Source organism: Acinonyx jubatus, chromosome A1 (assembly GCF_027475565.1).
Source record: "Acinonyx jubatus isolate Ajub_Pintada_27869175 chromosome A1, VMU_Ajub_asm_v1.0, whole genome shotgun sequence".
Taxonomy (NCBI): Eukaryota; Metazoa; Chordata; class Mammalia; order Carnivora; family Felidae; genus Acinonyx; species Acinonyx jubatus.
In genome coordinates this window covers 77,258,789-77,283,396 of record NC_069380.1, presented here as the reverse complement: position 1 = coordinate 77,283,396, position 24,608 = coordinate 77,258,789, and the positions used below count along the sequence as shown (strand labels likewise).

Genomic DNA, 24,608 nt, shown 5'->3' with positions numbered 1-24,608 from the left:
TGATACACATTCACACGAATACCCATATACATAATCATGCATAATGTTACACATCCATACATACAGATACTGTTATGAAGGAATATACACCAAGGTGTAAAAGGTATATTCCCACAGAGTAGTGGAAATGTGAACTATTTCACTTTCTGTTTTGGTTCATATGTACTTTGCAATGTTTCTATAACAGTCAATACTCCATCTCTAGTGTGTGTGTGTGTGTGTGTGTGTGTGTGTGTGCAACTTCCACTCATGAAGTGCCTTCATGTTGTACATGTATCTTACTGGTCTTGAATATCACTTGGAATCCCTTTTCAGTCTTCTGTTCCTCAATGTTTTGGCCTTGATCAATCCTCTACTTACATTTCTTCCTATAATTGTCACACCTCTCTGCCTATTCTTTCAGCTATGTCTCATTAAAGTTGATCTTTGATTGCCCAAGACTGACACCAGTCAATTAAATACTTTGCCCTAAAGGCAACTTGGCTCAATTAACCTCTCTCACCTCACCCAGAGTCTCCTATCCACAGACGTGGGTCACAGCTGATCAAGGCAATGATGCCGTCGGTCAAATCCAAAAAAGTTGGAAGACTTCCTTGTTAAAATCAAACTAAACTCCAGCCTATGGAGTGGCATCAGCAAGATGATGGAATGAGAAGCCCCATCTCTGGTTCTCCCACAGATCCACTGACTTGACAAAAATAATAAATAGGCCAAAATGCCCCACAGTAGTTACTGTAGCCCAGGCAGGCCCAATGCCAAGAATAGCTGCGTTGAAATGAATAAGAAAAGCCTTTGGTTTCTATCCACAACTGCCCTACCCCCAAGTTGGCACAGCCCCTCATGATTGGGAGAAAATTCCCAACCCATACCTTCAACCTCAGGAAGGAAAAAAGAAGAGAGGAACATGCATGGAACATTCCAGCTTTTGTAGGCTGCCTGGGGGACTAGTTTCTGTCTAGCCTGACGCGGGGCACTGACTGAACCAGCACACCCTGGATGCCTGGGAACCACTGAGAATGGAAGAGAGCTCCGTGACTTCCTCCAGCACCAGAGAGCCTGCCGCATCACAGACACCAGAGGGAGGGGGAGGTTACAAGCTCCTGAGAAAGAAACTGGTAAACCTGTCCAACTGGAAGATCACACAGAGAAGATGTATCCCCATAAAGGTTTAGGGGACTCCCAGAGTCTCTAACTAGGTTGATCGGTGAAGGTTTGACCCTGTACATAGCCAGACTATGAAAAGTAGGGTAGGTGGCTGTTATTTCATAATCCCAAGTCCCAGGAAGGAAGGAAGGAAGGAAGGAAGGAAGGAAGGAAGGAAGGAAAAAGAAAGAAAGAAAGGAAGGAAGGAAGGAAGGAAGGAAGGAAGAAAGGAAGGAAGAGAGGAGGGAAGGAAGGAAAGAGGGAAGGAAGGGGAAAAAGAAAAACATGACACAATCAAAGGAAAACCAAGTCTCCAAAATCAATCTTAAAGAAATGAAAAATCAATGAAATATCTGACAACAAATTCAGAATAGCCCCATTAAATAAGACATTAAAAGGAAATCAATATACTCAAATGGGATTCCTAGAAGAAAGACAAAAAAAGAGAGTTTCTTTGAATACATACTGGCTAAAAATTTTCCATGTCTAAGGAAGGAAATGGACATCATATTTAAGAATCTCAATGTATTCCTATTAGGATGAACCCAGAAGACCCACATTGAGACACATGATCAAACTGTCAAAAGTCAAAGATGAAAAGAGAATCCTGAGAATGGCAAAAGAAAAGTGACTCATCATGTACTAGGGAGCTCTCATAATGTTATCAGCAGATTTCCCAGGATAAATCTTTCAGGTCTGAAAGGAGTGGGCTAATATATTCAAAGTACTAAAAGAAAAAAAAAACTTGCCAATTGAGAATATACCCGGCACCTGGTGGCTCAGTCGGTTAAGCATTTGACTCTTCATTTTGTCTCATGTCATGATCTCTCGGTTCATAAGATCAAGACCTGCATGGGGCTCTGCAGTGATGTCAGGGATCCTGCTTGGGATTCTCTCTTCCCCTCTCTTTCTGTCTCTAATCCTCGCTCAAAATGAATAAAATAAAACATTTTAAAAAACAGAATATACCCAACTGTCCTGCAAATATGAAAGAGAAATAGACTTTCCCAGATAAGCAGAAGTTGAGAGACACAGTACCAAGAGAACTGCATTACAAGAAATGCTAATCAGAGTCCTTCAAACTGAAGTGGAAAATGCTCACAGAAAAAAGAAAGCATGCAAAAATGTAAAACTCTCTGGTAAAGGCAAGTATGTACTCAAACACAGAATCCTATAATACTGTAATGATAGTGCTTACATCACTTTTAATTACAGTATAAAATTCAAAAGACCAAAGCGTAAGAAATAACTATAAAGTTATGCTAATGGATACACAGTATAAAAATGTAATACGTGACATCAAGAACATAAAATGGCGGGGGGTGTAAAGGAGTAGAGATTTTCTATAAAGTTATTATCAGCTTAAAATAGATCTTTATATGATTTTTTTAATCCCCACATAGTTAACATACCATGTTATGTTAGTTTCAGGTGTACAATATAGTGATTCAGCACTTCCATACATCACCCGGGGCTCATCACAACAGGTGCACTCCTTAATCCCCATCCCCTAATTCCACCATTTCCCTGCTCACCTTCCTTCTGGTAATTCTCAGTGTGTTCTCTGTAGTTAAAAGTCTGTTTCTTGGTTTGCCCTTCTCTCTCTCTCTAATCTTTTTAATTTTATTTATTGAGAGAGAGAGAGAGAGAGAGAGCAAGAGCAAGGGAGGGGCAGAGACAGAATCCCAAGCAGACTCTGCACGGTCAGCACAGGCACCCCCCCCCTTTTTTTCCATTGCTCATTTGTATTGTTTCTTAATTTCCACATACGAGTGAAATCATATGGTGTTTATCTTTCTTTGATTAATTTGTTTTGCTTAGCACTGTACTCTCTAGTTCCATCCATGTCCTTGCAAAGAGCAAAATTTCATTCTTTTTATGGCTGAATATTCTACCTCTTCTTTAGTCATCCTTCTATTAATGGACACTTGGGCTGCTTCCATATTTAGCTGTTGTAAATAATGTCACAATAAACCTAGGGGTGCATGTATCCCTTTGAACTTTGTGTTTTTGGGGTGGAGGTAAATCAGTAGTGTGATTACTGGATCCAAAGGTAATTAATTTTTTTTTAATTTTTTTGAGGAAACTTCATACTGTTTTCCACAGTGGATACACCAGTGGGCATCCCCAACAACAATGCAAGAGAGCTCCTTTGTCTCCACACCCTTTCCAAAACGTGGCTATTTCCTGTGTGTTGGTGGTGTTGTTGTTTTTAATTTTAGCCATTCTGACAGATGTGAGGTGATATCTACTACAGTTTTGATTTGCATTCTCCTGATGATGAGTGATGTTGAGCATCTTTTCATGTGTCTGTTGGTCATCTGTATGTCTTCATTGGAGAAATGTCTGTTCATGTCTTCTGCCCATTTTTAATTGGACTATTTGTTTTCTGAGTACTGAGTTGTATAAGTTCTTTATATATTTTGAGTACTAATCCTTTATCAGATAACATCATTTGCAAATGTCTTCTCCCATTCCATATGCTGCCTTTTAGTTTTATTGATTGTTCCCTTCACAGTGCAGAACTTTTTTAGTTTGCTGTAGTCCCAATAGTTTATTCTGCTCTCATTTCCCTTATCTCAGGAGACATATCTAGACAGATGTTGCTATGGCTAGTGTCACAGAAATTACTGCCTGTGCTCTCTTCTAGGATTTTTATGGTTTCAGGTCTCACATTTAGGTCTTTCATCCATTTTGAGTTTATTTTTGTGTATGGTTTAAGAAAGTGGTCCAATTTCATTGTTTTGCATGTAGCTGACAAGTTTTTCCAATACCATTTGTTGAAGAGACAGTCTTTTTCCCATTAGCCTTTCCTGCTTTATCAAAGATTAATTCACCATTTAATTATGGGTTTGTTTCTAGGTTTTCTGTTATGTTCCATTGATCTGTGTGTCTATTTTTGTGCCACTATCTACTGTTTCAACTACAGTTTTGTAATAGAACTTGATGTCTAGAATTGTGATACCTCCAGCTTTGCTTTTCTTTCTCAAGATTGCTTTGGTTATGCAGGGTTTTTTGTGGTTCCCTATAAATTTTAGGATTATTTGTTATAGTTCTGTAGAAAATGCTGTCGATATTTTGATAGGGATGACATTAACTTTTTAGATCGCTTTGATAGTATAGATGTGAACAAATTTTTCTTCTAATCCATGAGAATGGACTGTCTTTCCATTTTCTTTGTGCCCTCTTCAATTTCTTTGATCAATGTTTAATAGTTTTCCTAGTATAGGTCTTTATCCTCTTTGGCTAGGTTTATTCTTAGGTAGCGTATTATTTTTGGTGCAATTGTAAATGAGATCATTTTCTTAATTTCTCTTTCTGCAGCTTCCTTATTAGAGTGTAGAAATGCAACAGATATCTGTACATTGGTTTTGTGTTCTTCAACTTTACTGAATTTACTTATCAGTTCTAGTACTTTTTTGGTGGACTCTTTCAGGTTTTCTACATATAGTATCCATGTCATGTGAAAATATTACTTCTTCCTTACCAATTTGAATGCCTTTTATTTCTGTTTGACTGCTGTGGGTAGGACTTCCAGTTCTATGTTAAACAAGAGTGATGAGAGTGGACATCCTGGTCTTGTTCCTGATCTTAGAGAGAAATCTTTCAGTTTTTCCACCACTGACTATGATGTTGGCATGGGTTTTTCACAAACAGCCTTTATTATGTTGAGGTATGTTCCCTCTGAACCTACTTTGTTGAGGCTTTTATTATGAATTAATGTACTTTGTCAAGTGGTTTTCCTGCATCTATTTCAATGATCATATGCTTTTTATCCTTTCTGTTGTTGATGTCATGCATCACATTGACTGATTTGCAAATATTGAAAGACTCCTGCATCCCAGGAATAAATTCCACTTGATTATGGTGGGGGTTTTTTGTTTGTTTGGTTTGTTTGTTTGTTTGTTTGTTTAATGTATTGTTGGATTTGACTTGCTGGTATTCTGTTGAGGATTTTTTTATCTATGTTCATTAGGGATGTTGTTCTGTAGTTTTCTTTATGGGTGTGTGTGTGTGTGTGTGTGTGTGTGTGTGTGTGTGTGTGGTATCTTTATCTAGTTTGGTATCAGGATGATACTGGCCTCATAAAATAAATTTGGAAGTTTTCCTTCCTCTTATATTTATTGGAATAGTTTGAGAAGAATAGGTATTAACTCTTCTTAAAATGTTTGGTAGAATTCACCTGTGAAGCCTTTGGGTCCTGGACTTTTGTTTGTTGGGAGTTTCTTGATTACTGATTCAATCTCCTCTGCTGGTAATCAATCTGTTCAAATGTTCTATTTCTTCCTGCTTCAGTTTTGGTAGGTTATACATTTGCAGGAATTTATCCATTTCTTCTGGGCTGTCTAATTTGTTGGCATAGAGTTTTTCAAAATATTCTCTTAAAATTGTATTTCATGGTACTCTTTTGTTATTTTTCCTCTTTCATTTGTGATTTTTTAAGTCTTTCCTGCTTTTTATGAGTCTGCCTAGAGAGCTTTATCAATTTTGTTGATCTTTTCAAAGAAACAGGCCCTGGTTTCACCGATCTGTTCTATTGGTTATCTTCTATGTCATTTATTTCTGCTGTAATATTTATTGTTCGCTTCCTTCTGCTAGTGTTGGCTTCTGTTTGCTTTTCTTGCTCCCTTAGGGGGAACACTCAGTTGTTTATTTGAGGTTTTTCTTTCTTCTTGAGGGAGACTTGTGTTGCTATAAACTTTCCTCTCAGAACTGCTTTTGCTGCATCACAACAGTTTTGGACAGTTGTGTTTTCATATTTGTTTGCTTCCATGTTCTTTTTTATTTGATTTCTTGGTTGACCCATTCATTCTTTAGTAGCATGCTGTTTAATACCCAAGCATTTGTTTTCCTTCCAGATTTTGTTGTTGTTGTTGTTGATTCTTAGTCTCCTAGCATTGTGGTCAGAAAAGATACATATGACTTCAATCTTTTTTAATTTCTTGAGGCTTGTTTTGTGGCCTAATAAGTGATTTATCCTGGAGTAAGTTCTGTGTGCACTTGAAAAAAAATGTGTACTCTGCTGTTTTAGGATGGAATGTCCTGAATATATCTGCTAAATCCATCTGGCCCAGGGTGTCATTCAAAGCCACCGTTTCCTTGTTGATTTTCTGTTTGGATGATCTTTCCATTGATGTACTTGATTTGTTAGTCTCCTTGATAGTTGTATTACTATCAATTCAGTTCCTTTATGTCTGTTATTGTTTTATGTATTTGGGTGTTCCCATGTTGGATACAAAAATATTTACAATTGTTATTTCTTGTTGGATTGTCCCATTTATTATTATATGGCGTCCCTCTCTGTCTCTTGTATAGCCTTTGTTTTAAAGTCTATTTTATCTGATATAAGTATTGCTACTTCTTTTGATATATCCCTTTGCATGATAATGTTTCTTCATTCCATCACTTTCAATCTAGAGATGTGTTTAGGTCTCAAATTAGTCTCTTGTAGGCAGCATACGGATAGGTCTTATTTTTTTTATCCACTCTGTCACCCCATGTCTTTTGATTGGAGCACTTAGTGCATTTACCCTCAAAGTAACTACTGATAGATAGGTATTACCATTTTCTTACTTGCTTTGGGGTTGTTTTTGTAGTTTTTCTCTGATCCTTTCTTCTCTTACTGTCTCTCATGGTTTGCTGGTTTTCTTTAGTGATACACTTGGATTCCTTTCTTTATTCTTTGTATGTTAGTGGCTTTTGATTTTTGATTAGTGGCTTTTTTTTTTTTTTACCATTAGGATTGTGTATGACATCTTCTACAGCGGTCTATATTAAGTTGATAGTCACTTAAGTTCAAACACATTCTTTACTCCTCCCTCCCCAACATTTTAGATATATGGTGTCATACTTTATATCCTTTTATCTTGTGAATCCCTTGACTATTTTTTATAGAAATACTTATTTAAACTGTTTTTGTGTCTTCTACCTTTCATACTGTCACTTATAGTCTTTTCTTTCCACTCAGAGTCCCCTTTAATATTTCTTATAGGGCTGGTTTAGTGGTCATGAACTCCTTTAGTTTTTGTTTGTCTGGGAAACTTATCTCTTCTTTGTTTAAGACTTTATTTTTAAGTAATTGTTACACTCAATGTGGGGTTCAAACTCACAACCCCAAAATCAAGAGTCATATTCTTTATCAACTAAACCAGTCAGGTGCCCCTTATCTCCCCTTCTATTCTGAATGACAGCTAAATAGGGTATTCTTGGCTGGAGATGTTTCCCTTTACACCTTGAATATATCATGCCACTGCCTTCTGTCCTGCACAGTTTCTGCTGAAAAATCCACTGATAGCCTTATGGGGATTTCCCTGGTATGTAACTGCCTTCTTTTCTCTTGCTGCTTTTAATTTTTTTTTTTATTTATCACTACTTTGTTTACCATTTTGATTACTATGTGTCTTTATGGGAACCCCCTTGGGTTGATTTTTGTTCTGTTTCATTTTTTCGAGAGAGTGCACATGCAAGTAGTGGAGGGGCAGAGGGAGAGGGAGAGAGAGGATCTTAAGCAGGCTCCATGCCCAACGTGGAGCCTGACAAGGGGCTCAATCTCATGACTGTGAGATCATGATCTGAGCTGAAATGAACAGTCAGGCATTTAACCGACTGAGTCACCCAGGCACCCCCTCCTTAGGTTGATTTTTAGGAGATCTCTGTGCCTTCTGGATCTGGATATCTATTTCATTCCCTGGGTTAAGGAAGTTTTCAGCTACTATTTATTCAACTAAATTGTCTGCCCCATTTGCTCTCTCTCCTCCTTCTGGGATCCCTATAATGCAAATGTGATTATACTCGATGAAGTCACAGAGTTCCCTAAGTCTATTCTCATTTTGCATAATTCTTTTTCCTCTCATTTGTTCAGCTTGATTACTTTCCATTATTCTGATTTCTAGTTCATTAATTTGTTCCTCTGCTTCTTACAGCCTCCTATTTATTCCATCAAGTATATTTTTAATTTCATTTATTATGTTCTTCATCTCTGATTGATTCTTTCTTATATAACTATAAGACATTTTATGTAATCCCCATGGAAACCACAAAGAAAAACAACAACAGAAGATCTACAAAAAAAATAAGGAAGCTAAGTATGTCACTACAAAAGATTGACAAAACGTAAAGGGAGGCAGCAAGAAGGGGAAAAAAAGAACAAAACAACTATAAGATAAACAGGAAACAATGAACAAAATGTCATTAGTAAGTCCTTCCCTGTCAGTAATTACTTTATATGTAAATGGTTTAAACTTTCCAAACAAAAAACATAAAGTAGTTGAATGGAAGTAAAAAAAAGAGACTCCCTTTTTTTTTTTTTAAATCTTTATCTTTGAGAAAGACAGACAGACAGAGCATGAGCAGGGGAGGAACAGAGAGAGAGGGAGACACAGAATCTGAAGCAGGTTCCAGGCTCCAAGCTGTCAGCACAGAGCCAAACCCGGGGCCGAACTCACAAACAGCGAAATCATGACCTGAATCAAAGTCGGACACTCAACCGACTGAGCCACCCAGGCACCCCAAAAAGAGACTCACTTTAGATGTAATGGCACACACAGGCTGAAGGTGAAAACATAGGAAAACATATTCCATCTAAAGAGTCACCAAAAGAGAGCAGAAATAGATATATTTATAGCAGATAAAATGCATGTGAAGTCAAACACTGTCAAAAAAGACGGAGAAGACATTATATGATGACAAAAGGGTCAATTCATCAGAAATACATAACAATTATAAATATGTATACACCTCATGTCAGAGCCCAAGTACTTGAAAAAACTGCCATAATTTAAAGCAGAAATAGATCGTAATACAACAGTGGCAGGAGATTTCAAAAGCTCATGTGATGGTTCATTCTGTGTTCATTTGGGTGGGCCATGGGCTTCCCAGATTAAACATGGTTTCCGGTTGTGTCTATCAAAGTGTTTCCAGATAAGATGAGAATTTTAAGTGGTGAACTCAGAAAGTAGATTGCCCTACCCAGTGTGGTTGGGCATCATCCAATCCACTGAGATCCTGAAGAAAACAAAAGGCAGAAGGAGAAGGAATCTGTCCCTTTATCCATGCCTCATGGAGCTGGAACATTTCACTTCATCTTCTGCCCTTGGAGTAGGATTGATACCATAGTTCTCCTGCTTCTCAGGCTACAGGACTCAGAATGAATTACATCACAAGCTTTCTTTCCTAGGCCTCTGGTTCGCAGAAAGCATACCATGGGACTTCTCAGCTTCTAAAATCACATGATCCAATTCCTGACAAAAAATTTCCTTTTCTTTCCTTAACCCTGACTAACATAGCCCATTTTCAATAATGACGAGAACAGCCAGACAGAAGATCAATAAATGAAGAGAGGACTTGAACACGACTGACCAATTCATCCTAGCAGACATACACGGAACACTCTACCCAACAACGACAACATACACACCGTTCTCCAAGTGTATGCAGACATTCTCCAGGGTAGATGACATATTAGGACATATTAGCCACAAAACAAGATGTAAAAATTTGAGAATATTGAAAAACAATTAAGAATATTGGTAGGCGATCATACCAGGTATCTTTTTTTTTTTACCACAACAGAAAGAAACTAAATATCAGGAACAGGAGAATAAAGTGGAACATTCGTAGGTATGTGGAAAAAACACACTCCTAAAAAACAATGAGTCTAAGAAAACATCACAAAGGAAACTAGAAAATATCTTGAGACAAGTAAAAATGAGAACGCAACATAGCAAATCTATGAGACACAGTAAATCAGTAGCAAGAAGGAAGTTTAGAGCAGTAAACACTGACATTCAAAAAGAAGAAAGACCCGAAATTAATAACCTAACTTTACACATGAAGGAACTGGAAAAGAAAGTGAGCCCAAAATTAGAAAGAAGGAAATAGTAAAGATTAGAACAGAAATAGATAAAATGGAGAATAGAAAAAAATACAGTCATGAAACTAAGAGGGGAGCTTTGAAAAGATAGACAAAACTGAGAAATCCTTAGCTAGACTAAGAGAAAAATGACTCAAATAAGTCAGAAATGAAGAAGATATATGACAACTGAAGCCAAAGAAATAAAAAGATTTATATGAGACTAGTATGAACAACTGTATGCCAACATTGGATAACCTAGTAGAAATGGATACATTCCTCAAATATACCAAATACACCAAAATATACCAAAAATACATCAAAAAATCTGAGCTGAACTATACCCAGTAAGGAGATCTAATTAGTAATCATAACGTCCCAACAAAGGAAAGCCCAGAACCAGATGGCATCACTGGAGAATTCTACCAAACATTTAAAGAAGAATTAATGCTAATCCTTCTCAAATTCTTCCAAAAAGTTGAAGAAGAAACACTTCCAATCTCATTTTATGATCCTAGTATTAACCTGATACCGAGACAAAGATACTACATGAAAAGAACATTACAGACCAATATCCATGGTAAATATTGATGAAAAATCCTCAACAAAATAGTAGCAAACCAAATTCAAAGCACATTAAAATCAATATATACCATGACCAAGTGGGATTTACTCCTGAGAAGCAGGAATATTTCAGTATTTGAAAATCTATTAATACAATACATCCCATTAATAGAACAAAGGGCAGTGACACCTGGGTAGCTCAGTCCATTAAGCATCCAACTTCAGCTCAGGTCATGATCTCACGGTCCGTGAGTTTGAGCCCCACATCGGGATCTGGCTGATACCTTAGAGCCTGGAGCCTGCTTCAGATTCTGTGTCTCTGTCTCTCTCTCTGCCCCTCCCCTCCTCATGCTCTCTCTCTCTCTCTCTCTCTCTCTCAAAAATAAACATTAAAAAAAACAAATTTAATAGAACAAAGGGCAAAATTTACATGACCATCTCAAATGACACAGAAAAAGCATCTGACAAAACTCAACACAATATCCTTCCATAATAAAAATGTTCAACCAGGTAGAAATAGGAGGAAATTATCATAATATTTTTTTAAAAGCCATATATGAAATGTTAGCCATGGCTAACATCATACTCAATGGTGAAAAACTGAAAGCTTTTCCTGTAAGACCAGGAAGAAGGAAAGGATACCCATTCTTACCACTCTTATTCAACAACATACTGGAAGTCCTAGCCAAAGCAATCAGACAAGAAAAAGAAATCAAAAACATCCAAACTGGAAAGGAAGAAGTAAAATTATCTCTGTTCACAGACAACATGCCCTTATATGTAGAAAATCCTAAAAAACTCCACCTAAATAACTATTAGAATAAGCAAATACAGTGAATTTTCAGGATGCAAAATCAACACACAAAAATCAGTTGTGTTTCTGTATACCAGGAATGACAAATTTTTTTGAGTGAACAGTTTTAAAAGAAAATTAAGAAAACGATCCCATTTACAATAGCATCAAAAAGAATAAAATACTCAGGAATAAACTTTACCAAGGGAGTGAAAGATTTGTACTCCGGAAACTATAAAATATTGTTGAAAATTTTTAAAAAGACATAAATAGGGGCGCCTGGGCAGCTCAGTCAATTGGGCATCTGACTTCGGCTCAGGTCAAGATCTCACAGTTTGTGGGTTCAAGCCCCGCGTCAGGCTTTGTGCTGCCAGCTCAGAGCCTGGAGCCTGCTTTGGATTCTGTGTTTCCCTCTCACTCTGTTCCTCCCCCACTCATGCTCGCTCTCTTTCTCTTTCTCTCTCTCTCTCTCTCAAAATTAAATAAAAATTTTAAAAAATTAAAAATAAAATGAAATAAAATAAAATGAAATAAAATAAAAAGACACAAATAAATAGAAAGACAACCCACGTTGATGGATTGGAAGACTTAGTATTATAAAATGCCCATACTTCCCAAAGTGATCTATAGGTGTAATTCAATCTCTATTGAAATCTCAATGGCATTTTTTGCACAAATAAAAAAGTCTATCCTAAAATTTACGTAATGCCAAAGGACCCCATATAGTGAAAACAATCCTGACAAAGGACAAACTGGAAGTTTCATGCTTTCTGATTTCAGAACATATCACAAAGCTGTCATGATCAAAACAGCATAGTATTGGCCCAAAGACAGATGTGTAGACCAATGGAACAGAATACAGAGCACAGGAATAAATCCTCCTGTATGTGGCCAAATGATCTTCCACGAGGGTGCCAAGACTACCTAAGAGGGGAAGGGTAGTCTCTTGAGCAAAGATGCTGGGAAAACTGAATGCCCACATACAAAAGAATGAAGTTGGATCCTTACTTTATACCACATACAAAAACCAACTCAAAATAGACTGAAGACCTAAGCATAAGCCTTGAAACTATAAAGCTCCCAGAAGAAAATATAGGAGATCAGCTTCATGGCACTGAACTGAGCAGTGGTATTTTGCCTATTCTACCAAAAACACAGACACCAGAAAGCAAAAATAAACAAATGAGACTAAAGCAAACTTTAAAATGCCTGTACAGCAAAGGAAGCAATCATCAGGGTGAAAAGGCAATCTAGAGAATAAGAGAAAATATTTGCAAAACCTATATATGGTAAGGGGTTAACATCCAAAATATTTAAAAATCTCCTACAACTCAACAAGAAAAACAATATTATTTAAAATGAGCAATGATCATTTCCAAAGATGATATACGACCAACAAGTATATGGAAGGATGCTCAACATCACTAACACAAATCAAAACCACAACGAGGTATCACTTCACCTGAGTTATGATGGCCACTATCAAGAAAACAAAAACTAACAGGCTTTGGCAAGGATGTGGAGAAATTGGAACCCTTATGAACTGTTGGTAGGAATGTAAAATGGTGCAGCCATTATGGATGATAGTATGGAGATTCTCAAAAAAAATCATATTCCATTATAATAATATTCCATTATATATATATACATATATATATACACACAAACGGATGTATATGACATGTATATGTCATGTATATGTATATATGGCATGTATATGACAAATGGATGAATCTTGAGGTCTTTAGGCTAAGTGAAACAAGTCAGACAGAAGAAGACAAATACTGTATGGTCTCACTTATAAGTTAAAACAAAATTTTAAAACAATCTTGTAGAAACAGAGAACAAATGGGAGCTGGGAAGTAGGGAGATGACTAGTGGTGGGCAAAGGTCAACTTCCAATTATAAAATGAATAAGTTCTGGGATGCCTGGGTGGCTCAATCTGTTAAATGGCTGACATCGGCTCAGGTCATGATCTCATGGTTCGTGGGTTCGAGCCCCATGTCAGGCTCTGTGCTGACAGCTTGGAGCCTGCTTCAGATTCTGTGTCTCCCTTCCACTCTGCCCCTCCCTGGCTCGCTCTCTCTCTCTCTCTCTCTCTCTCTCTCTCTCTCTTTCTCTCAAAACATTAAACATCAAAACATTTTTAAAAATTGTAAAGTGAATAAGTTCTATGATGTAACATACAGCATGGCGACTATGGTTAACCATGTTATGTTATATGTAATTAATAAGTATAAACTGTAATATATAAGCAAGAGGTGGATATTTAAAGTGCTCACCACACAGGCACATGCGAAACTGTAACTATGTAAGGTGACAGATGTGTTAACTATACTGCGGTAATCATTTTGCAATATATACTTGTATAGAGTCCCTTCCTTGGGCACCTTACATTTACAGTTATGTCAATTACATCTCCATAAAGCTGGAAAAAAATTTAAAATAGGATTATCAGACAATTTAGTAATCCCACTTTGAGATATATGTCAAAAAGGAACCGAAAACGGGATGTCAAAGGGATATTTGTATACCCATATTCATCACAGCATTATTCACAGTTGCTAAAAGGAGAAAGAAAGCGAACTGTCCGTTGATGGATGACTAGATAAGGAAAAGACAGTGCATACACACAATGGAATATTATTCAGCGTTGGGGGAAAAAAAGCAAGTCCCGTCATACGCTACAAAACGGACACTACGCTAAGTGAGAAAGGCAAAACAAAAAGATGAATAAATACAGCATGCTTCTGTTTATATGAGGAATCTAAAGCAGCCAAACTCTGAGATGGAAGTGGGGTGTGGTTGCAGGGGTTGCCGGCAAGGGAGGGAAACTGGAAACTGTCATTCAAGGAATATAAGATTCCAGTTGTGCAAAGGGAAAAACTAGAGACCTGTATGCTTAAAAATGATTGTGACGGTAAACTTTCTGTTAGGTGCGTTTTGCCACAATGAGAAAAAAAAAAAAAAGCTGATAACAAAAAAAAATCAAACTAAACTCTACCATAAATTCTTATAAATAGGAATGTTAGAAATTAATTCACCTAATTTTATACATGGGCTAAATGAGGATTAATTGTAATTTGCTTTTCAACTAAGCAGTCAGGTTAGTTTGTAATGACTTACTTTTGTGAACTATTCTGGTTCCTTGTGTTTCTCTAATGGCTTAAAAATTATCTGTGATGAGGGTGTGTACCTAATACATATAATGTACTATTTCGGATTGGAACCTCTATACCAATTTATAGTCTCTAGGATACTTTATGAAGCTTGGGACATCGGACCTGCCCAGTTCTCTGGGGTCTCTGTCATTCTCCATCATGTTCCAGGATTGCCAAGAGCACCCCCAATCACACCTGATGTCCTTTCAGTAACCTGGCATGTGACTCACCTGAGCCTCACCTGAGTTTATTTAAAAGAAATACATAGGGGCCCCTGGGTGGCCAGTCAGTTAAGCGTCCAACTTCAGCTCAGGTCATGATCTCACAGTTCGTGGGTTCGAGCCCTGCATCGGGCTCTGTGCTGACAGCTCAGAACCTGGAGCCGGCTTCGGATTCTTTATCTCCCTCTCTCTCTGCACCTCCCCTGCTCATGCTGTCTCTCTCTCTCAAAATTAAAAACAAATCTTCAATAAAAGAAATACATACATAAATTTTTGTTTTAATTTCCTCACCTATCCTGGGCTTTCACCCAAGATTCTGGTTTGTTTTCCTCGTGTAAGCTCATTGTCTTTGATGAACAAGATGGGGACCAAAAGTACAATGAGGAGACCCATCTTTACATGACCTTTACTTTTTACATCATCAGTCCCTAGCAGAGGCGACCATGGCCTTGGCCTTCTTGCCCTACACACTGCGAAAATAAGCCTGTTTATGATCTCCAGCATTTTTTTTCAAACCTGCACTGGTGATGAGAGTTAGCCCTGACATTCTTCATGTGGGTTCACGTTACTCTTTGTCGATTTGGGTGGACATTTGCTCCTTCTCCACCTCGTCGGCACGTGCTCACCAAATGTCACCTCACGGGCGGGCCTTAGAGAGCGATGTGCCGTTTCTACGCGACTTCTTTGGCTTCCCCGTAATGACAGTGTGACTGCAGAGCCGCGAGGCTGCTTTGTGTCCCCCACGCCATCTACACCTCACCTGATCTTCCTGTCTCTGTCCCCGGGGCTCTTTCCTCCCGGCATCTCAAACCCCCTGCCCTTGGGTCCACTATGCACCCGACTGTCTCAACGTAGTACGGGATGGTGGGATCATTTTCTTCCAATGGTTTCACCAAGTTTCTGTCACCAACGAGCAGGCTCAGATCCCTCACAGCGCTTCCTCCCAGGGTCCTGCCGCTCAGGAAGAGCTTCTTAATAAGCACCCCAACCTGTTCAAGGAACCCAGACGTGCGCAGAACAACACTTCAACGGAAGTCTTAGCACACCGACGTCTCCTCCAGGCAGGATAACACGACCTGACCTTCAAAGAGCTCCTGTGCAGTGACAAGTCCCAAGCTAAGCGGGTCCAAGCAGGTTTATCTCCCTGAACCCCACATTTGACCCCAGGAGGCGGCCACTTTGTGGACTCCGTGTCACAGAAGAGGTCTAGAAAGGTTTTTCCTCGTATTCGTGGTGCCGGAGAAGTGAGAAGCAGACCTGGAATTTCAGCATCCACTGTCCACTTCAAGTTCACCTCCTCACTGACCATTTACAGTGCACTAAGCATTCATGCTTCATTTCACATGTACGCTGTATCGCACACTCAGCGTGCCACACACTCACCGTACTGCTCACTTACACTGCACCGCACACTCACCACGTCGCACACCTATGCCGCGCTGGTGCTCACCGTGTCGCACACTTATACTGTCCTGCCTACTCACCGTATGGCACACCTATGCTGTCCTGCACACTCGCCGTGTCGCACATTTACACCGCACTGTAATTTCTTGCCCCAATGCCCCTTTTATCACCTACATTAGGAAAATTCTACTCATCATCCTTATGTGAATTCTCATGCGTGTACAGCTTCAGCAAATAGCATGCTTCATTCCACTCCAGAAAACGGTGACTTGCTCCTTTCTACACACTAGAAAATGAACGCAGTAAGCTCAAACCTATATAAAATGCCTTTCACAGTATTCCATTCTACTAAATTCCTCTGTTTCTTATGCCAAAGTTCTTTTGTCTTGCTCTTGCATTTAGTTTTAAATCACTGAAATGAATGTAAAGTTAATGACTCACTGTCCCAAATCATAAAGATAAAAGGCATATTAATAGACTTTTTAAAAGAAGATTTGAGAGCTCATGGAATGATTTCTACCCAGGGACTCTCGAACCACGTATAACTGAACTGCTTATAACCACGAATCTAAATTAAAAAGAAAATGAGTACACCCAGAGAAGACTTTATCATTCTTAAACGAATTATTTAATATTTCAAATGTGTTCATTAAAGGCATACAGTGCCACATGCTAGCGGCTGTAACCCACCAAGTTCATTTTTAAAACACTAATTCTAGTAATAGTACAAAAGAAGGCATTCAACACTTCAGTTGTAGAAAAGGAATATATTCAAATGCCTATTTTTATGTGTAATTCAATTTAGCTTATGAGAATTTGAACATCAAACTCACCTTTATACCTACCTTCAAACGTTATTTTTTGTAACCAAAAACGTCCTCCGCGATTTTGAGGGACACAACTGACTTACTTTACTTACATTACTTTAATAGTGATGCTGTCTATCATAGGAATCGCGTGTGGGTAAAGGAGAAGCATAAAAAAACTTAAGAAATGAATATAAGGTATCAAGCATTTGAATGAAATAGGGGCTCTGCCTTCATGTTTTTTCCTCTTAAAATTCAGCTACAACTGAATTACAACTTAAAAATAAGCTACAACTTATTTTTTACATGTCCTTTTTGGGGGGATGATGATGATCTACCAAACTCAGGTTCCACGTAAATTACACTGAACGTGACCTTCAGGCCCCACCGTTTCTCCTCATCGACTCAGCAGACATCTTCCGGAAGGGGCAAGATAGCAAGTATTTGAGGCTACGAGGACCACGGGGTCCCAGTGGGTCACACATGCTCTGCCGTGCTGTGCTGTGCTGCGTGGCTTCTCCTGTCCTTTAAAAATGTAAACACCACATGTAGCTTCCAGGCTACAACACAACACAAAGAAGTCACAGGTCACTCCTGCCCCCAGCCTCCAGTGTGTTGCCACTGGCTGCTGACGGTTTTCCGTGGGGCACTTGTCAAAGAAGCCAAAAACAAAAAAATGTTTTTCTCTTAAAAAGAAAGAGCCAGATTTTTGCCTAGTGATAAGAGCACAGAATTAATAACCAGACCTTTATGCAAGTCCTGATCTATCCTGAGCTAGCAGGTGTGATTCTGAATACATTACTCCGTCATCTCTCTAGGTTTCTTTTCCTTATCTGTAACATAAGGGGATGATTTTCACTGGAGGGAGAAGGACACAGTGGAAGAGATCCGTGGGGTAGGGTCTGGGCTGGTGGCAGAGAGGAGAGGCACGGTGAAGTGAGACGGACTCCACGTGGATGAAACACACACAGCGGTCACTGCTGGAGTCTCCAAAAGGCATTTCCAGGGCTCTGAGTCACCTGCCTTTTGCAGGGATTCTATGCATTCATGTAACACCTACCAAGCCACACGTGAACACAGAGACACTCGAGGATGGAGAGCGGAAGTCAGGCATTCAAACACAGCAGGCAGCACTAAGGACAGGCACAAGCTGTGCGTGGAGTCGGAAGGGACATCTATGGGGTGTGGGTGTTCCGGGAAGATGCTCTGGATCTGACCCCAGCTGGACAGAGTGAGAAGCAGGTTTGCGGCACACAGAATGAATAAAGTCTTCGCATTCGGAACTGCTGAATTCTGGGTGGGGGCCGACAGGCAACTCCGTGCCGTCCAAGGTAGCAGACGTGAGTCGGGACCGTGGGGAGGCCAGAGGGTGGACGGGACGGGGTCAGGAGCCACACAGGCTGTGTGCAGAGCGGCACGGGCTCGGTGCCGTGGGTAATGGGAAATCACTGAAGCCTTTTCAGCCACAGGCCTCCTGGCCAAATTGGCATTTCAGATAAATCACTCTGGCATCTGTGATCGGATCTGAGGGCACAGCCTAGCCCAGCAAGCTGAATTAGGAACTCGGCCCTCAGCCCCACAAGGAGATGAAGACTTGACCAGGCATAGCCGGTAAAGGTCAGAACAAAGAAGGCTCCTCTCAGCAGTGTTTGCAAGATCAACCTTGAGGACCTGGGGACCAAGAGAAGCAGGAAGCAGGGGTAGAGGGGGTGGGAAGGGCGGGTGAAGAGTGCTGCAGACTGGGGCGCCTGGGTGGCGCAGTCGGTTAAGCGTCCGACTTCAGCCAGGTCATGATCTTGCGGTCCGGGAGTTTGAGCCCCGCGTCAGGCTCTGGGCTGATGGCTCGGAGCCTGGAGCCTGTTTCCGATTCTGTGTCTCCCTCTCTCTCTGCCCCTCCCCCGTTCATGCTCCATCTCTCTCTGTCCCAAAAATAAATAAACGTTGAAAAAAAAAATTTTTTTAAAGAGTGCTGCAGAGACGGCTTCCGATGCTGGGGCAGGGGAGAGAGGGGCAGGAATAAGGGAGGTGACCTGGAGAGAGGAAGAGACATTCCGAGCTCTGCTTGAAGTCAGACAGGCAGGCGTGGGGCCTCCAGGTAAGGGGCCCTGCAGGCAGATTTGGGCCTTAGAAGCACCCAAGGAGGAAGCCGTGGAGGTGCAGGTCTGGAGCTGGGGCTGGGCCACATGCAAGCGGAGAACGTGACAGGGAGGAGAGGAGAAACAGGGCCCACGGGGAGAGCCAGCTGGAGGAGATTCAAGGGAAGAAAAGCCACGGAAGGAGACAAAGGAGCCAGGAGCTGCTAAGGGGTGAGAGGTCTGCTGTCCACGCTGTTCACCAGCAAGGATGAGGGCGGGGGACCGTCTCTCTAGCAGGGTCTGAGAGGAAGCCGCACTGCAAGGGGCTGAGCAACCCTAATGAAGGAGGGTGGTCTAGACGACTCTATCCCGGCTTCCTCCATATCCAGGGACACAAGTGCACTGCAGGAATTATAACGACTGGGTCATTTAAAATCGTTCTTGTTAACACGATCATACAGAAAGAATTGCAACCCAGCAGAGAATACAAATCAGCTTGATGTGACGGTGCCACTTGAAATTTACCATCTATTAGAAAACAGCAACCCTTTGTCTACGCGCGCGTTTAGTTACAGGCGGATAATGTGAAGCGAAACTTCCTGAGACCCTCCTGATTTACTGTCAGGTCTTCCCAGTTACTATAATCAAACGGGAGAATAACCAAGTTATCTGTGCAGACTACTATCTGTGTTGGGAAAGCCAGGTAATTCTAGCTGGTGGGAGCTGGCAAAATGTGAACTCCCGAGCACCCTCTGCACAGACCTTCTAAAATGCAGTGCTCACGGAAATCACTCAGGGCTGGCTGAAGGGACGGTCCTGTGTCCCACCCAGATTCTCGTGGGTTCAGGAAACCCACTCTTACCAGGCTCCTCCGGGGGACCTAGATCAGGCAGCCCAGGCAGCACATACTTAGTCCCTGGAGATGTGCGACCTTCTTTCCTAGGTCAAGTGCCTGTGTACTTGAGTGACTGCCCATTCTCAGGAAATATCACAACAAAAATGTTAATGAATTTGTATCACTTTCCATGGGCTAAAACTCATCAGCATATTTCCCTGAAAAAAGAAAGTCGCTGCTTCAAGAAAGAGGCCAGTGAGTCCAAGTGCCTGATTTCAGTGAATGCATTAGTTTCATATTCTAGAAGCATAGCCTGAATCCATACTGAGGGTCCCATCCCAGGCTGGAGATTGCAAGAGCATGGCTGGAAACAGACTTGAGACAGAACAGAATGTGATAATCACCCACCGCAGGGAAGTTCTGGAAGAGCCCTGAATTTTGCCCAGGTGGGTCTACAGAAGGAGAAGGAACAGAATTCAGTGACGGGAAACTGGGAATGTGGAATGAGTGACCATGTCCACTCTCACCTTCCAGGGGCGGCTGAGAGGATTGGAAGAGAACCCAGGTGGGAAAACAACTTAGAAATGGCCCCGGTGTTGCTTCTCAAGTTCTAACGGTAAAGACGCTTGACTTCCTATGACTGCTTCCTCACCTCAGTGCACCTTGTGTGAAAGGCATCTTTTTTTTATGACCTGGCCTTTTTTTTTAATCCATAAAGGTAAATTACATATGCATTTCTAAATGAAATAAGTAATTTTCATTTAAAGGTCTTCTGTTCCCTTGACAGCCTCACCCTTTGCTCTGCAAAACTCTTCCAGAGTGATGTGTTATTCCTAGTACAGAAAGGAACAGAACAGCGGAATGGCCAGAAGGCTTGGAGAAAAGGGAACAACAGGAGAAAAGGGTGAGGATAGAAGAGATCAGTTACTGCTATTAAAATGCAGCATCTCAGGACCTCGTCAAGATAAAAAGCTTCTGCACTGCGAAGGAAACAATCGGCAAAACCAAAAGCAACTGACAGAATGGGAGAAGATATTTGCCAACGACATATCAGATGAAGGGTTAGTATCCAAAATCTATAAAGAACTTATCAAGCTCAACACCCAAAAAGACAGTCCAGTGAAGAAATGGGCAAAAGACATGAATAGACACTTCTCCAAAGAAGACATCCAGATGGCTAATAGACACATGAAGAAATGTTAACATCACTGGACGCTGCTGTTTGGTAGAAAGACGAAGTCCCAGTAACCTTGCCAAGACCTAGCTCTCTGACCTTGAAAAAATGACCTAAGTCCTCTGAGTCCTGTGCCCTGGTGAGAAGATCCCAAAAAGGCAGGTACATGTTTGAGGTGTTCAACTCACCACAGGTCAAATATAAACAAGTATCATTTTCAAACATCCTGGTTCCAGTGAAATATATTTTCTCACTTAGGCAAATGTTTTAACACATTACACGACCCGCAAGTTATGTACACACATACACATATATATTAGGATCGCAAACGCAGTGTATATCATGATTTGACTCCACACATTTTATCTCCTGATTGCTTAACGGGGAGGAAATGCTTCTTTTCTTCAAGAACGTTCATGATCTGCAGTGAGCTCACATTTGCCGGGCAATCTTCTTTATCTGCAGGAGTACTGACTTATCCACAGATCCTATTAATGGCCTGGAGCTTGTATGTTGAAGCATTCTCAGATCAGAGGGTATGGGGGGGGGGGGGGGAGCGGGGCATATTTAAAGTATTATTTCACATGCAAAATAAGACACTTTAGTTTTTTTAGTATGCACTGAACAAATTTCATTCCCCCAGTTCTCAAAGGACACAGATAAACAGAAATATAGCTTTATGCCCTCTAGATGAAATCGTATTGATTAAACTTATTTCTCCTTTGGTAAGTAAATATCACACTCTGGATGATTTTTACAGCAAGTAACATATCACAGGGGGCGTATTAACACTATCGCGAAAGCAATGCCATATATTCTGGTTTCCAAAAAGTCTATCACACATAAACCTCCTCTGCTCACACAGGTTGGTTACACGGGGCAAGGGGCCATAGCTGTTAGCTACACTACACAGGCTTGCGTAATTTCAATAAACTAAACAACTTCAAACAGACAAATTGTTCTGGAGGACCCTTAACCCACGGTTGCCAAATTACCTTCAAAGCCTTTTAAAATACCAAGAGCGAAATGTAATTTATTCTGGCAGCTATGCAGTGATCCCCTAGATAGGAAACCTGATGGCCCAAGAGGTCTGCCCTTTCCCTGGCCTCAGTCATGTGGCTTCGGTTTGGGGAGCTCCGCGGTGACTCTGGGGTCTCTTGTTGTTAGTCTCCCTTCGAAGTGGAAGTCACCAGGAGATGCATGGATGGACCGCATCCCCAAGAACCCAGGGCAAACTTGCGCGAGGCATGTTAACCCTCATCGGAACAGAGACCCCAAACATTTCACCAGATCTTCAAAGCAAGCCAGGACTGAAACAGGAGAGCGCGCCCCGGGAGCTTCTGCGCTAGGCAGGATGGAGACCGCCTGTTCTCCAGCCTTGCTGCTCAAGGACTCTCCTCCCGCCGGTTCAGAGCCGCTAAGTTTTACTGGACCCTGCTTAGCAAAAGCCAACCCCTTCTCCTCCAGGGGCGAAATAATTCTACCAGGTGGCAAAGGATGGACACACAATTTACACGTATTGGCTCACTCCCCAAACAGAGAGCTGAGCCGAGCGAGTGGCTCCAGCTTTTCAGTGTGACACAGATACGCCTGGAGAACTTGATGAAGATCACCCTCATTACCTGTCGGGGGCGTACAAGGCACCGGCCAAACCCAGCACTTGCACCCAGCCGGTGGGTCCTCCCCAGCCCCGGGGAGGTGGGCGGCGCCCGCGGGAGCGGGGGCCGAGAAGAGCCCCGGATGGGTACCACCGCTGCCCCGCCACTTGGCCCGGGCCCTCCCAGACAATGGGGCGGACGCTGTCCGGCGGGGGTCGCGGCCAGGGGTCAGTGGGATCAGTGGGAGAGGCGACGGCCAGGGAGCCCTCCTTCACCCCTACATCTTTGTTCTCTCAAGTAGTGGCCCCTTCTCATCCCCAAAGAGAAGAGGAGGACGGCCCCCTGCTGCCTTCCGGGGAGGAGTGGGGGTCCCCTAGGTGCCCGCGCCGCTGCCCTCACCTCCCGCCGCAACCACAGGCTTCCAGGTCCCTGCAAACTGCCAGTTTCGCCTCCTCTCCTGGGCTACGTCCAGAGTTGGGAGGCTTCCGCGGTCACACACCTCCCCGCGTCCCCTTCCCCGGAAAGGACCGCCAACCTCCTCTCCACGCCCCCCTCTCCACGCCGGCTCTCGGGCCGGGCACCCCGCGACCTCGGCGCGAGCACCCCCGCGCCCTCCCGGAGTCGCCACCAGCGCCGCGGGGCAGGGGTGCCTCTGCGCCCCGCCGGCCTCCAGACCCGGACGAGGCTGCTCGGCCAACCGCCCCGCGGCGGGGACCGCGCCCCGCGCCCCGAGCCCCGCCGCCCCGCCGCCCCGCCGCCCCGCCGCCGCCCTACCTGCCGAGAAAGGTCCGCGAGAGACGCGTGCAGCCGGGGGCGCGAACGCGGGATCCGCTCCGGGCGCGGCGCGAACGCGAGGATCCGCTCCGGGCGCGGCGCTGCGCGTGTGCGCCGGGCGCGCGTGCGGCGGGTGCGCGGGGCCCCTGCGCCCAGGGCCGCGGCGCGCTCGGGGCGGGCGCGGTGCGCGCAGCCAGGCCGACGGGAGGCTGGCCGCGGCCGCTCGGAGCCCGCCTCCGGGACCCGCGGCCGCCCTCGCCCCTCCCCGCGCGCCCCGCCGGCCGCGGGGCTCGGCTCCAGGCCCCGGGGGGGCGCCGCCTGCCCCGCTCCCGCCGCGGCCCCTTGGCTCCCGCAGCCCTCCGCTCCCGCCGGGGTGGTCGCCCGGGGCTCCGGCCGCCCTGCTGCCCACGCTCTCCCGCGCCGAGACCGCGCCTCTCTCCGCTCCTCCGATCCCCCCCTCCGGCTTCTCCCTCCCCTCGTTTTGCTGACAGGCTAAGAATGGGGCTCCCGCGTCCAACTTTTCCTTCCCGACTCCAGCAAGAGGACTGGGCGCTGGAGGGGAAGGAGGTGGCCCCGGCGTGGGTCTCCTGTGCCGTGACCCAGAGTTGTGACCTGGGCGGGCATCCCCCTCCCCACCCCCCCCCCCCGGACAGTCCGACCAGAACAAAGGCCATCGCGGGGACTGTGGCAGTTGTCAGTAGATGAGATGAGATGATTCAGAGGCCATACGGAGCCTTGAGATTGCCCTGAATTCTTGAAAATAGGAATTTCAGGTGGGACAAGATAATCATGGGCAAGGTCAAGGCTCTCTCTGGGCATCTGGTCTCTGTTATAATTTTCATGACAGAGTAGAAGACGTGCCCACCCACCCCCACCCCCAAATTTTGTTCCTGCTTGGCCCTGTAAACAGTCCTCATTTCGCCAAGAGAACTCTAGGCTGTCTTAATTCTGAAGTTAATGTGGTGCATGCGCCTGCACACAAACACGCACACACACACACACACACACTATAGTATATAGTCGCAAAGGGTCTTGTATATAACACATAACTTTATTCAAATGACTTTATAATCATATTAATTATTTAGAATATTCTTATCAAAAATACGTGATACATGAATATGTAAAAAACAATGTGGCGTTCAGAAAATTTCCTACTTATGTGGTGTTAGCCCCTGCATGTTCGGGAGTGGATTAAAGGACGATTC

General features: G+C 42.8%; 1 protein-coding gene across 1 annotated transcript in view; it reads right to left on the bottom strand.

Annotated features, from left to right (window-relative positions):
• MYO16 (myosin XVI) overlaps positions 1-23,525 on the bottom strand; it is a 605,690-nt gene extending 582,165 nt beyond the window's left edge. Inside the window, exon 1 of the mRNA XM_027065214.2 lies at positions 23,401-23,525. The gene's annotated coding sequence lies outside the window, so the exon portion shown is untranslated. The remainder of the gene's footprint in view (positions 1-23,400) is intronic.
• Between the last annotated feature and the right edge of the window lie 1,083 nt (positions 23,526-24,608).